The 14,857-nt window shown below is 39.1% G+C and overlaps 2 long non-coding RNA genes across 2 annotated transcripts in view; both read right to left on the reverse strand.

The window, feature by feature from the left end:
• The window catches only part of LOC135406852 (uncharacterized), a 57,670-nt gene that overhangs the window by 24,839 nt on the left and 17,974 nt on the right, over nucleotides 1-14,857 (reverse strand). The gene's annotated exons all lie outside the window — the stretch shown is intronic.
• LOC135406853 (uncharacterized) lies at nucleotides 10,477-13,104 on the reverse strand. Its single transcript, XR_010426528.1, has 2 exons — nucleotides 11,588-13,104; nucleotides 10,477-11,386 (listed from the first exon to the last, which is right to left on the reverse strand). It is a non-coding gene; the product is annotated as an uncharacterized LOC135406853 (long non-coding RNA).

Here is a 14,857-nt window from a genome sequence, read left to right on the forward strand (position 1 = left end):
GTGAGAAACTGTGTCTTTCCACAGCTGACTTCTAACCAGTCATTTTTTGATAATAGAGGTTCAACAGAGATTTGTGCCTGGTGAAGTTTTAGTTGGGACATTTATTTATTTTTTTGTTATATAATACACTGTTTCAAATACAACTTGAACACTGCTAACAATGAACATGATTTCTGGAATGCTTCTTGCATTCTTCAGACGCTGCAGGGTACTTCCCTCCTCCTGAGGACAACAGAGTTATTCCCGTGAGGAAAGTGTGTTGACTGGCAAAATCAACAGGCATTTGCTGTATTCTCTTCCTTCTGTATATATTATGAGTTGTATGATAAACTATTCTTTCAGAATGTTTCAACTACCAGTGCCATTTACTGTGCTGTTAAGAATGATACAAGATTACACCCTTAACTGCTGCTTGTGTGCATGTCAGGTTCATGTGCTTCTGCAGGCTGCAGGAACCTGCTCAGCTGAAGCAGTGTTTAGGGTCAAGGTCTCATACTGAAATGAAAGTCATGTATGCACTTTCATATTCAAAGTTTACGGTAACAGTTAAATTAGAAACAGGAAGGAAGCTTAACGATGCTTACTATCCTTTACTATTTCTATCTTCGTCTCAATTTCAGTGGTTAGGACACAAATTCATGCATTTAATTAAAGGCACCACCATGTGACACAGCAAACAGAATGTTGTTATTTCAACACATGTAAATGAAGGCTGGAACTGATCCAAGTCCCTTAATCTCTGTGGACAGCTGCAACTGCAAAACCAAAAATTAGTGTGTCCCAAAGAGGCCTCAAATTTTCTTGAGTATTTTTCTAAAACTAAATCAAGGAGTAACACATTCCATTTAAACCATGGCTAAGTGCCTCTATGGTGCTTGGAAAATATGCCTACACTCCCAAACTCCTGGATACTTTTCTAGTTTCTCTGTAATCCGTTTGCATCCTATTTCTCATGCATCGAGTTTCACAGTTTCCCTAGACAGTCTGAATATGGTTATCTGGCAATTTTAAGGTCTCACATTCACACAAGACATCTTCTTAAAAACACTTGATGAAAACAGTAGAAAATAGACTGGGAAAATAGACTTGGAAACAAGCAGGGCACAGCATTAAGAGAAGAACCTGGACTGAATGTATTATATTCTTAAATTTTAAAATACACTCTTTTAATAATATGAATACTCAAAAGGTTTAATAAATTTATATTGTACATTCACATATGTATTCATATGCATATGAAAAAATGTATAGTATAGGAGTATCTCACCTCCCGTTATTTAAGATGTTCCTGAATATCAGTGTAAACTTGGACTTTTAGTGGAGATCTATCTCAAAGGGTTACTTCATCTTAATAGGTTTCACCAAGGGAAACTTCCCATTGAGGGACAGGGAAGGAGCTTTCTTTGGACAAATTCTTTGTGAAATTTTTCTGCTTCTGGCCCTTTTGCAGGAATTGCAAGAAGTGCAGCTTTTTGAAAGGTCTCGGAAAGGTCTGCTCTTTGAAGGACATAGGAGTTTCAGGCATTTGACCTGAAGTTTATAGCAGGACTCTGCTGTCACACCCATCTCACATCCTTATCTTCTAGATGATGAACCTGGGAGCTTTTGCTAAACCAAAATCCTTTGGGACCAAACAGAGCTTTTCTGCCAGCAACTACTTCAAAGCTGTTCCAAAAGATGACATTTGTGTGTTAAGGACCTGTATCAGTCATGTCTCAGCTCATTCTGCAGAACCAATAAGTTCAGGAAACTCTTTTCCTGATGGTCCTTCCTACCTATTTGTAAGTGAAGGAGTGAGAGAAGAAGTGCTCATCTACCCCAGCACACTGGATTGCAAGAACTCTGCTTTTAGATATGGAGGGGCAGCACTTCAAAGATAGGAGGCAAAACCCACAGATACTAAAATACATAAATAATCATTAAAATTACATAAAAACAGAATAAAGGAGGTTTTGTGGTTGAAACTATTGCCTTTTCTCCCTCTTTAGAAATCTTTCTGCTTTTCTTCTCCATCACAGGCTTTAAAGCACCAAGGTGCAGAGCACTTTTCCTTCAAGGGTAAGTGCATTCATGAGCCTTAGGGCTCATTAGGTGACGACATGTTGCAACTGTGATGGTTGGACCTCAAAATGTGAGACTGCAGTAAAACAGAGTGTGGGAAGGAAAAGAGAAGCAATGCATGAAGAGAGGCTGGATGGCAAATAGAATTGTAATAAGCTTAGGAAACAAGTCTAACAAGAAGAAAGAGACATGCTGAAGCATGGATCTGATTGAAGACAATAGAGCAGAAAGCACAGCAAAATCAAAGAGACAAATTATCTCACAAAATTCTGACTGAATAGAAAGCAGTCTTAAATTAACTTGTCAAACATAATAAAAAATTGAATGGGTATTTGGGCTGGTATTTCACCTAAGGCAGCAAAGTGCCAGGAGCAATTCTGACTCATGTGTTTGTGAGTCAATTCTTCATGAGATAGATGGTAGAACAGAAACTATTTAACGTGAAAATGTATTTTTGTGCTGATCTAAACAAACTGAAAAGATTCTCATTTGTTTTTCATGAGCAACACAGATGTTGTTTGCCAACTTCCATACAAAGCACCATAGATAAAAACCGTAACAGCACAGCGGAAATAGATGAAGTCTATTTTTTTAGCAGAACCAAAGATCTCCGAAGTTTTATACACTCTTTGCCAGGGAATGAGGGGAGATTAAATGAGTTTGGGATCTCTGTGTTTGTGTAGTTTCATCCATCTCACATGAAAACATAAGAGAAGCCTTTAGAGGTTTCTTTCTCATGCTGGAAAATCCAGTAGGCAGCATAGTACATTCTTTTAAACCCACTGAACACTTTAAAGTTATTCAGTTGTACTGCAGATGTAAATCAGTAACAGAATAGTTAATATCAGAGTTTGCAATGAATGTGTAGCCCACACATGAGTTGCAGCACAGAAACTTCCATTTTTTGATAGCTAAATGCTGTAGTCCTTGTACCAAACGCTTTGTTCCCACAAGAATTTGGAGAGTTTACATATATAAGTCATATTGTTTGTTCACCCAGAGCATAAATTGCACATTATTAGCCACAAATTAATTTTGGAGTGAAATCGACTCTACTGCCTTACTTTCTGCTCCCTGGCCTACACACATGTTCTTTCAATAAACCTGCAGACAGATAATGTGGCAGATAGACCAAAGACTGCTCTTGTATTACGTGGTTGAGGGCCAGCCCTTTCTCAAGCACTATCACTGGAGACTATTTCATTAGCCTTAACTACATCCTCTTAATATCTCACTAAATAATTCATATGATTTTTCAGCCTCTTTGGCATTTAAGTCTTTGAATGCCGTACTAACAAACAACTAATGTCTCCCTTTAGATATCTCATAGCCAAGTGGTGTATATATTTAGCTGCTTTATCTTTCCTCATAAATTGAGCCATTTAATAATTGTTTTGCTGTTCTCTGGACTCATTCCAGTTTGGCACAATCACCCTTACACTAAGTTGCTCAAAACCAAACGTAATTTTAGGTATGGTCTCACCAGAACCATATGGTCAGGGTTATATAACCTGTCTTCCTCATGACCTAGTGCCCTGCAGTTTGTAATTAAATTTTTCTTGCTGCCATATTGCACTGGAAAGTCATGTTAAATATCTCTTTCAAAATCTTTCTTATGGTATCTCTCTTTCTTTCTATACATTTCTCCTTTTGTCCTCACTTGGCAGTAATTCATTCCCCAGAAATGCTTGCACTGTATGTTTCTAGTTGTAATAACAGAATAATGGCTTAGGATACTAGTAGAAGATTTGATAATTCTGTGTTTATTTTACGGCTCTGTGGAAAATGAGTCAATACAAGTCTATGTTACTAAATGGTGCTGTGAGCATAAGTGCATTTCACCACTGCAAAACAGCTACATATGCTGATATTGGGACTGTTCAAATGCTCTAGAAGAAGTCTGTCTTTGTTGTCATGTTTTCAATTTCATTAAATATTTGAGTAGTATTTTCTGTCCTCTGCAGTATTTACCCCTCCCAATTTGTCTGAGATTTCATAGAATCTACTCATACATAGCTGACAAATACCTGCCTAAGCATGACTAGGTAGAATAATAAAAATAAAAGGCGTGTTTACAATGGAAAAGAAATTCACAAATGTCTGTATACGGTCCGAATGTCTGTTTCTCCAAATTAAAATTTCTGAGAACCACAGACTCATTAGCAATGAGTGCTGGTCTTGTGTAAGGTAGTAAAATTGCTCACTTTGTCCTACAGCTTGCTGGGACTTCGAGCTGGATCTGTTATCCTTAAGAATGGCTACAGTGGGCGAGCTGATTGTTCCTGGCAGCAACTGCCAAAGCATTAATGATGTCTTCTATCAAACGGGAGAACACTTCTGGTATTTATTTAGTAGGTGAACTCATGTCTACACCAAGGAGCTGATATGCACAGTGTATATGCATCTATGCACAGGGCCGTGAGGCTGAGAACTGGCTATCGGTATCCAAGAAGCATTTTAAAAAAAATTGTTCTCTGATATCTTGAGGGGTACCAGTTCTGGTTAGACAATCAAGCCCATCTGCATGTGGGAGCTCTAGTTATCTAAGTCTACTTCACTTCTTTAAATAAAAATCTAGTAATGTCACATGGAATTTGCAGGATCAACAGTTCAATGTCCAAGCGGAGACCACTGACAAGTGGTATCCCTCAGGGTTGGTATTGGGGCCAGCACTGTTTAACATCTTGGCTGGTGACATGGGCACTGGGATCAAGGGCACCCTCAGCACATTCAGTGGTGACACCAATCTGTGTGGTGTCACACAGCTTGACAAGATGGAGGCAAGAGAAGCCATCAAGAAGGGCCTGGACAGGCTTCACACCAAGCTGTGTGAACCTTGTGAAATTCAACATGACCAAGTGCAAGGTCCTATGCCTGGGTCAGAGCAACCCCAAGGACAAGTACTGGCTGGAGGATGAATAGATCAAGAGCAGTCTGAAGGACAAGGACTTGATGCTGGTGGGTAAGAGACTGGACTTGAGCCAGCAATATGCACTTACAGCCCAGACTTCTGGGCTGCATCTAAAAGAGTGTGGCCAGCAGGATCTGCTTTCATTAGACTCCACCTGGAGCACTGTATCCAGTTCAGGGGTCACCAGGAAAGGAAGCAGGGCCATGAAGATGATCAGAGGTCTGAAGCATCTTTCCTATGAGGACTGGCTGAGAGAGTTGGGGCTGTTCAGCTTGGAGAAGAGAAGACTGCAGGGTGACCTTCTAGCACCTTCCAGTAGCTAAAGGTACTACAAGAAAGCTGAAGAGGGTTTTTTTTATACGGGCAGGTAATGCTAAGACAAAGGGAAATGGCTTCAAACTGAAAGATTCTCTGGGACATATAGGCTGAGTCACTGGCACAGGTTGCCCAGAGAAGCTGTGGATGCTCCATCCCTCCAAGTGTCAAGGCCAGGCTGGATGGGGCTTTGAGCAACCTGCTGTAGTGGAAGGTGACCCTGCCCATGGTAGGAGGGCTGGAACGAGAACACCCTTCCAACCCAAACCATTCTATGACTCTATGACCTTGTAAGAAAAAATTAAATATTACATAAGTTATAATGAAACCATGAAAAGAGAAAATACTGATCTCTAGTCTTTCCTTTTTGAATATTGAATGTTAATCCTTTTCATGGTGAGTTTCACTGCTACCTGAAATGAAAGCTGCAGGTGCACATGGATGTTTTCAGGAAAAAGACAGCAGTTCTCTACACTGAGGAGGAACCATGGAGGTTTTTTGCCCATTATAGAACTAGTTTTTTATCATAGAGAAATTTTGCATCCATGTTTTCAGTGAATAACTCTTACTCTGGAAATGCAAAGGTTTCATCATTAGCATGTCAAATACCTGCTGCAGTGGTTAGTTGCAGGTAGTGAGATTTTTTTCCTGCTGTCACACTGGACAGTTCAGCCACAAACAAGCCACTGCATGAGCCCCAAATGGCATATTTGAATGTAAAATATCACTGGTTTTGTTTATGTCACCATGGGTGTGAAGTCAGCATCAGCTACCATTTCTGCATTTGAACTTAAATGTTTTCTTTATCTGTGTTTATGCATAACAATGAGCATAAGTTCAAAGATTTAAGTGCATCTTAATTTTCTACCTCTGCCAGCAAACAGCCTCTGGGGAGTTCTCAGTAGGTAAATGTGAGTAAAAGAACCCTAGGAGTAAAAAATATGGGCACATTGACAACTAAGTGCACTTTGGGCCCCTAATCTAGCAAACCATTGATTTAATCTTTTAACCCTAAAAATGGATCCTGTTACATGACTTTAACAGTGGCTATTCAAAAATGCTGAAACTAATATGTACCTCACATCCAAGAGACAGAAAACAGGCTTCCCTAAACTCTTCTGGATGTTGTGATGTTTAACTTCTGCTCATGCGTGTGTTAAAGGAATGCCTTGAGGTCTCAGATAATGGGATGAGTAATAATCTACCATTGTGTTGAAAATCAGGGGAAAATCTCTACTGTACTCTTAGCAAATTTTTCTTTCGTTATCTGTGGGCTTTCACTGAGAATGTCTCCATAATCTCTTCTGTCAAATCTGGATTCACTAGCACAATGGCACAAGGTTTTAATTTGCTCAGAAGTTGCGCTGGCAACGGTCAAATGAAGAGACTCTTACCTGTCTGAACCAATCCCTGGTTTTGGCACATGGCGTTGGCTGTTGCTTCATTTGGAAATATCACAAATGCTATGTTTTGTAACTGACAGCCTAATTATTGTCTAGTGATTAGAGTTTGGCATAATCGACTGTCTCTTGAATTGCTTTAGCTGTTAATGCTTTGCACAAATATTTCATAACTCAAGATCATAAAATGGAAAGCTAAATTAATTCACAGGCGTGAATGGACCTGAAAGGTTTTACCTTGACCACATTTTTCCAACTGGTTATCCATTCCCAGTAACTCTCTCTTATTAGAGCATATGCACGTACTTTGAAAAAGGAAAGTTGTATCGCCAGCACCACTAAAACATAAATGTCTGTGCAAATGGTGCATGACATGTTTTATGTAGGCAGAAGCCTCCTCCTCCCCACTGGCCTTAAAAATGCTTTTTTGTTTCAAATTGTATAACTCTGTCAGCAGGTACGGATGTGCCAAGGGTCTGGCTTCGGCTGGGGTGGGTTTTCTTTGTATCAGTTACAGGGGGCCCTGACAATGTCTCAGCTCTGCTGGCTCTGGAGACTCTACTGTCATTTCCCGAGTGCAGCAGCACCTTTCCTGGATGCTTGTGCCCATCACTTCATCTATGAGCTGAACTCATGGCCTCAGATGTACAGACCTGATGCTTCTACCTGCTCCCACATCCCAGCGCTGCTGGTTCATGCAGGAGCAGATGTAGAGGCCTGTTGAAGAAGGGAGAGGCCGGCAAGGGACAGAGTGGCTGCAAGAAGGGCCTGGGTCTCAGAATGTCTCAGTGAATGCATGCATAGACCATGAAGAGTCCAGAACTGAAAGGAAAGACAAAGGGGACCCAATAAAGAGAAGAGGACTACAAAACCCCTGGGATCATCAAGGTTAGAGAATAGGCCCTGTGATGTTTTGCGTGAGATGACTGATTTTGTCACCAAGAGCAATGGTTTGCTGTCAGCCCTTCACGAGGGTGGTGTTCTAGAGAAATCCTGTGTCAAAGATCACTTTGCAGCTGATAGGCTCAACCCCAACATTTGTCCACAAAATATTTTATCTCTAGGCTGTCCCAGGAAACTCAGCAAGCTACATTTCGTTCAAGGCATCAGCCCAAAACCAGAAGATTGAAGAGCAAGAGGGACGTGATTCCTCAGAGCTGCTCATGAAGAAAGACCTCATGCAATTACATCTGCAGTGACTACCGTTCTGCATTTCAGAAGTGAAAGCCAGGAACAGGTCAGAAACATTCCCTCCTATCTCCAGAGCGTCCTGGTGATCCAAGCCACCAGAAGCTGGAACACTAGTCTAATGATTGTCTCGCGGATAAATCCCTTGCTACACCATCATAAAACCAACAGACCAAAAGAGAAACCATTGCCCCAGGAGATATTATTACCTTTCCTAATTAATTAATTAATATCACAATATTAATTAGGCTGGGCACACCTATTTCATGCATGTGAAGAGCTCTTTGCAGCTATGCAACCATTACCCTTGCCAACCATGCAGTTATGATAGAATTTATCAATTTAGGCATCACAATTCCAAGAAGAGGCCTGGAATTTGGCCATTAGGAATGGCCAGATTTGGCCACCTGGAATAGGCTGATGTGTGTGCAAAACCATTTCTTTTTCAAACTGACTGGACTTCAAAAAATAATGAGCCACTTTTAACCAAAGACTTCTGTTCCCTGTGAATGTGTGTCTGTCAGAACTCCAGTTCATAGAAATTACTCTCTTTTCTGCAAAATTACGAGGAAATCATTGGGCCTTGTTGCTACAGGAATTGGTCACCTTTCCACACAGCTCTAAGGACCTGCCAGCCTGAGCATCCAAAGCAGACAACAGAAGAGGACTGAGCAAGCAGGCAGATTTCTGTCTCTGCATTGTGATTTTACCTTTCTCAAATACTGTAAAATAGAAGCACCAAAACCCAAGTATCAGAACCTGAACTTTTACTCTATTTTTTGTAGGCTGAACTGTTCTGAGACCTGTCTCTAGGGAGTGCTTATGTGTGGTCTAAAAATGTCACAGGCTGCCAACACATCAAAAGGCAAACAGAGCAATAAAGGTTGGGCTATTTTTGTTTGTTTTGTTCGCTGTGCTTCATAAGAAGAGAACTATCTGGCTAACAAAATTATGTAAACCTGTTACGTGAATCCCCACTCAAATATAAAATCCAATTTCAGTTTGCAGAGTGATTAGTAGGTAATCAAAAACTTATTCAATTATGATTATTTGGACAACTTTCCACTCTTTCAGAGAATGCTAATAAATCATAGAGGTGTTGTGGATTTTAGCACAAATGATTAATGATGGCAGAAATCTGATCTCTCTTCTTCCCAGATTTGTCTTTAATTTTGGGAACAAGAATAATACCCTGTGCAAAATGTTGCTGTTCTGTATTTTCTGTAATCTACTATGGGCCACCCAAGATTCTCTGGGATTCAAAGTGTACTGACAGCTGGAGTGGGTCTGTGTAAGTAGAGAGGTCTTCAGATGCTGGGTGGAGAAGAGACAGGTCACTCCCCTATCAGAGGTAGGGAAAGAGTCATAAGATTTACCCTGAGACATGGCCACAATAGTGAAACCATGCACTGCCCCTCTTTGAAGGTTGAATTTCCTTTCTCTTTCAACACAAGATTCAGGTGACCAAACAGAAAACTAAAAAACTGAAAAGAAAGATCTGCAGAGAAAGCTTCATAAAGATACTCTAAAAATTGTTTAGCAAAGCCCTTGGCAATCCATTGAAAAATAGCTAGCACATTCAAAGGGATTTAGGATGTGTTTCTGATGGATCACGTAGGCTGGTATCTTGGCAATTTTTGTACACAAGCAGCAGTGCAACAGATGATAACTACAATGGAACAGGCACACCTCTCTACTACAGCTTCTTCCCCCAGCCTCCACATCAAGAAGTATTCCACCCATCAAGATCAGTCTTGCTTTTTATAGCAACAAACATTATCCAAACATAAATATTTGCCCTTTAGCCATGACTCAATCAAGAATCACTCCAGACTGTCGCTTTCACTTATCACAATTTCTCCCAATTGATTTACCTTTTGGGATGGGTGCAGGAGCTTAACATCCACCTTAAAAGTAAATAAAATTTAAAATGTTTTTGAAACAGCTCATTCCATCCAGGCATCATCATTTTAGCAACTGAATGCCAGTGCATTTCAATATTTACCCCTACAGCTATGTAAGGCGGTAGCTAAGAGGAGCAGAAACTTTGGAAAATTTAATGGGTTGTTTTGGTTTTCTTTTTTTTTGGCCTCAGTCATTTAATGCTCCAAGGATTAATAACAGAAACCCCCCCAGTGTTTCAACTCTCACTTGAATGCATTCCTGGGATGTAGACTATGAAAAGATGGGTCAGTAGTTCTCAAATAAACCAATTGATGCAAACATTAAATGAGAGTCTTGTGCCTTACTGGAGTCCTGTAGGAGACTACTATTTAAGTACTTGAGATCTGCTAGGAACTAGCCAGTGCTGCTTCCTTAAAAAGCTGGATGGATATTCATCACTTCCTCCGTATGTGTAAACCTGGTGAAGGTGGGAAGATCACACATAGCCTGGATCCAGTAGGCAAATACAGTCATTAAGAGCACTCCTCTTCTTCATCCTTCAGCATTAAGGGATGGAAAGGGAAAGGCTCTGAACTTCTGGTATAGCTTGTATTAGCCAAAGAGTACTGCACAAAGCCACACACAGGGCTGTGAAAAATGAACCTGTCTCTTGTTTGTTTCCTAGAGGATAAAAATATACTTCATGGAGAACATAGATTGCTAATAGCACTTATTTTTATTGGTTTATTGGTAACTTGTTAAAACAACAATTAAAGAAATACACTGGGCTTGGTAACACCAGTGTAAATTATATTAAAGAGTAAATCTGTGCTTACAGCATTTGAATATCTGTACATTTGAAATAGCTATCATTTATACTGGTATCTTATCCTTATGGCTTTTGCTCACAAAAATGGCTCTGCCATACTGATTTGAGGAACTTGCACTCTATCCGTAGTTGTTATGTCGGTAAATATTGTGGTTTGAGTGCTAAAATGCACATAGTTGAAAAATAATTATCCATAGTGTTAGCCAAGAAAAACTTGGCAAGCAGTCTAATGGCAGAGAGCTGGAAATAGAACTGCCGTGAAGCACCTTTATTTTCTTAAATAAGTAGGATTAGATAAAATATGTCAGTCAAAGACATCTTTTCAATAAGAGTTAGGTAAAAGTACCTTTTTTGCCTTAAAACAAGGCATATTTTCCTCAAATTTTGAACTGAATTAAACATTCAGTTTATAATTCTTTATTTCTCCTGACTTTTCTCTCAAGGAAGCATATTTTCACTAGTATTAAATAAGGCAGCACACTTAGGGTAAATATGAGAAAATATTCAAAGAAAATTAATTCCTGTGTATGCTGAAACAAGAATTCAACCTTAACTCTTATTTTCTAATTCCATTTAAACATAAGCAATCTCAAATTTAAAGTGTGCATAAATAAATATTTATTACAGTTATTTATAAATATATAAGTGCAACGACATATTAGTATTAAATACTTCCTTTACTGTCCTCGTTGAAAAATTCCCCTAGGTTCAAAAATTATTTGAATTAGGATAGTTTTGCAATTTTGACCTAATGTTCAATGGAGACATTCCTGGAAATAGCGATCTGTTAACAACAATCTGTAAAATACAAAATAAAATATAAAATTCAGCTAATGAGTTATTCACTGCAATTTCCTTTCCATCATTTTAAGAACTAAAATTGAAGCATTTTACCATAAATATTAAACAACCACTTCTTTTTAAAATGAAGCAATAATTTACTGATATGTGAAGTGTAAAAATTATGGATTTTTCACATGAAAAACATTCAACATTTACCTTTTTGTCTTGATAGAATTCATAGAAGTGATTCAGAGATTTTCAAATGTCACATGCAAAAATTTTATATAAATTTTTCTTTACTGTAGCTCAAGGACCTTTTTTTTCTTCCTTGTACATTGTAAGACAAATAACATCAATTCCTAGGCAAACTTAGCTAAAATAAATATGTTTTTGTATTTTGTGGAAGAAAGGGGTTACTTTACCACTATCGAATGCAGAGTGTCTCCAGTTTGTTATCAGTGCACAGTGAATGTTTGCCTTAAGATGAACTTAATACCAGGAACCTTACAAATGGGGAAATAAAAGCCAGGCACTGATAAAAATGTGCTGAAAATGTTCCTTTTGTCAAACACAGTGAAAGTGTGCTGTGCTTAGTGGTCTGTTTAGAGCTAGAGAGGACTACTCCATTTACAGCACGTTCTAGTTTAACTTCCTGGGACCCACTGAAAGCCTGGGAAAACTCAGGAGTTCTGGTGACAGACACTGGAGATCTGTTATCTTTAAATGAAGTGTTTTCAGGCCATTCCAATCTGAATTTGTGTGTCCAGGTCTTTTGGTTAAGCTCAGAGGAGATCCAGCTGGTGTTGTGGCAGTACGGACCTCCTTCATGTGCTCCAGTGCTGGCTTAGATAGTGCACCTGTAGGATTGAGAGGAAATTTCCCCCATCCCAACCCACTCCACCCCACTCTTTTGCTTTCAAGCTTGACCTATCTTGTTCTGTTGAGCTTGCCAAAAAAGGCTTAAGTCATAGTAGTGGTATTTTTTATCTTTGTGCAACCAAGAATAAAATTGAATCTACTAATTAATTCTGTATGCAGCTTGGAGCAGTCACTAAACCTTGACAGGCTTTACCCCTTCCAGTTCAACTCAGTGATCTAAAGCCAAACATTTCTGTTTCTCAATACTAATTCCATCAACCCAGAAAAATTGGTTTTCTCCAACTATGTTACTGGAAAATAACAAAACACAGTGAAAAAACAAGCAAATACATTTTCTCTGCCTTTCAATTTAAAATGAGTGCTTTGAAAGAGTTAAATCAAAATATGACATAAGAATTTGTTCAACCATCTTGTCAGTTCTGTATATTTGCTTTGGAAATTTCATGGATTTCCGTCAATCAGCAGCTGCCTAGGCTGAATGAATTATAACTGCATGTCTGGAGTCTGAGCTCCTTTCCTTTGTGCTTATGCAGGTTATGCAGTCATACTGGTCTCCCCATCCCCTCTCCACATCCAAATGCTGTTCACTCTCCTTGATTTAATACTGATGGAACACCTTCTAATAAAAGTCCCAAAAGTGAAGAAATAGTTTAAAAACTCAATGATTCTTTTCGGCTTTGTGCTGAATTTAGGATAGCTCACAATAGAAAACTTAAAAATTCAAGTAAATTTAATTAAAACAAAACTATAAAAAAAATTCCCCGTAAAAAAGCCCACAAATCAAAGCCTTTCTCATGAAAAGCAGCGTTGCATTGTCCAAACTTTGATTGTATAAACCAAAACAAATCAACAAAAAAAAAGTCACCTGTAATTGATCCATGTGAACAGGGAGAGAATCAGCTTTTGCCCTCAGATCCTGAAGAGAAGCAGAACCAACACAGGGCAAGCTGAGGGAAAAGCCCTGCTGAAATGTGGGCTGCTGACAGGTGTCACTGGATCAGGGATGATGTTCCTAACTTCAGGCTGCCATCCAAGGTCTGTCATGTCCCTTATGGATGGGCCAGGCTGATGTGGTTCTGCCTCGTGAGCTCAATGGGGACATGCTCTTCAGGGAGCTTCCTCAAAGACTTAGTTTCACATCCACTGGGAATCCTGAATGCCCAGGAACCTTTTAAAATCATAAGTATAATCAGAATCCTAGTACATGCATATAATTTTTTTTAACAGTTAACCTCTGTGAATCCCATTTCATGGTGCAGAAATGTCACCCGCTTGCTCCTGTGCCTATCAGATGACATGACCCTACACCTACTTCTGTCATTTGACGCAGTCAGGAAGAGCAGGGTCATTCAGAAGGTTGCTTTCCTGGGGCAGAGTCTCCAGCTTTGAAAATAAACATTTCTTGACGTTTCATTTTGATAATGACTCAAATGTGCTTCAGCATTTGTCTAGTAACAGGAGATAATTGCACCAGGGTGAGACAGTCTCAGAGGACCCTTCTATTACACTTCTGGAGTTCCTGTTGGGATCAGTTTCTGACTCTTGATCTCCTCAGTGATCTGCCGTTCTGTGAAGTTTCATGCAGCACAACAGATGCAAACAATCTACATTCACCAAAGACCTCAGTTGGAATAATATTTTCTTTTTGCATTTTGTCCTATCTATAAATCTTTACATGGAAGCTTTCAGAAAAAAAAGGAACAACCATCAACCAAGTAAAGTTGTATGACATCTGAATCACCTACTTATTTTGTTTCAGATTATACATCCTACTGCTACAATATGAAAGTAAGCAAATTTAAAAAACCACATCAAGTTAAGTCAGTGGTTACTGTATACACTCATAGGTTTTTTGTACCATCAAATATGACCTAGAGACTTTAAACAAAACTCTGTCATCTGTATTCATCATGCTGTTTGTCAGAATTGGCAGCCTTATCAAATTACAATTTTTTTAAGGGAAGGTTGCTGGCCGATCACTCAACTCCTAGCCTGTAGGCAGCTTTTTTTGTCTGGATTTAGGACTTTATTCTCTCCAGCTATATGGATTTGAAGGAATTTAAACACTCACCAATCTAAGTCTCAATGGGTTTCAGAATTTTTCTAACATTTAAGTACATTAAGCAAGTGTCTCCAGGGAAAATGTTGTGTTTATGTTGTACTGTACTACATCTTGAAGATTGCAGCATGTTCCCTGTCCTGTCTTCCTATGATTACATGGTTACGACCGGATCATCACCCAACCTCCACTTTGTTCTTAATTTCCTCTGTTTGTAAGTTCACTCCATATGAGAATGAGAAAAGAGAACAGATCTGAATTCACTTCAATGTCTGGCTGTTCTTGGGTCAGCCTAAAAAGGCAGATGTGCTATATTTTATGTTTGGTTATTTTCCTTTTCCTTCCATGGGATTCTAGCAAGAATCCTTAACAATGATACTCAAAGGAAATCTTGATGCCCTCCTGATTTTGCTGATATGCTTTGAAAATAAGAAATGAAACAAAAAAATGTACATTCTTAAGTAAATGTCTATAATGTTCTACTGACAATGTGATCTTCATTAATCTTTATTAATTGCTACCTGGTTTAACACAACAAGAGTGCAGTG

The sequence above is a fragment of the Pseudopipra pipra genome, chromosome Z (genome assembly GCF_036250125.1).
Source record: "Pseudopipra pipra isolate bDixPip1 chromosome Z, bDixPip1.hap1, whole genome shotgun sequence".
Lineage (NCBI taxonomy): Eukaryota > Metazoa > Chordata > Aves > Passeriformes > Pipridae > Pseudopipra > Pseudopipra pipra.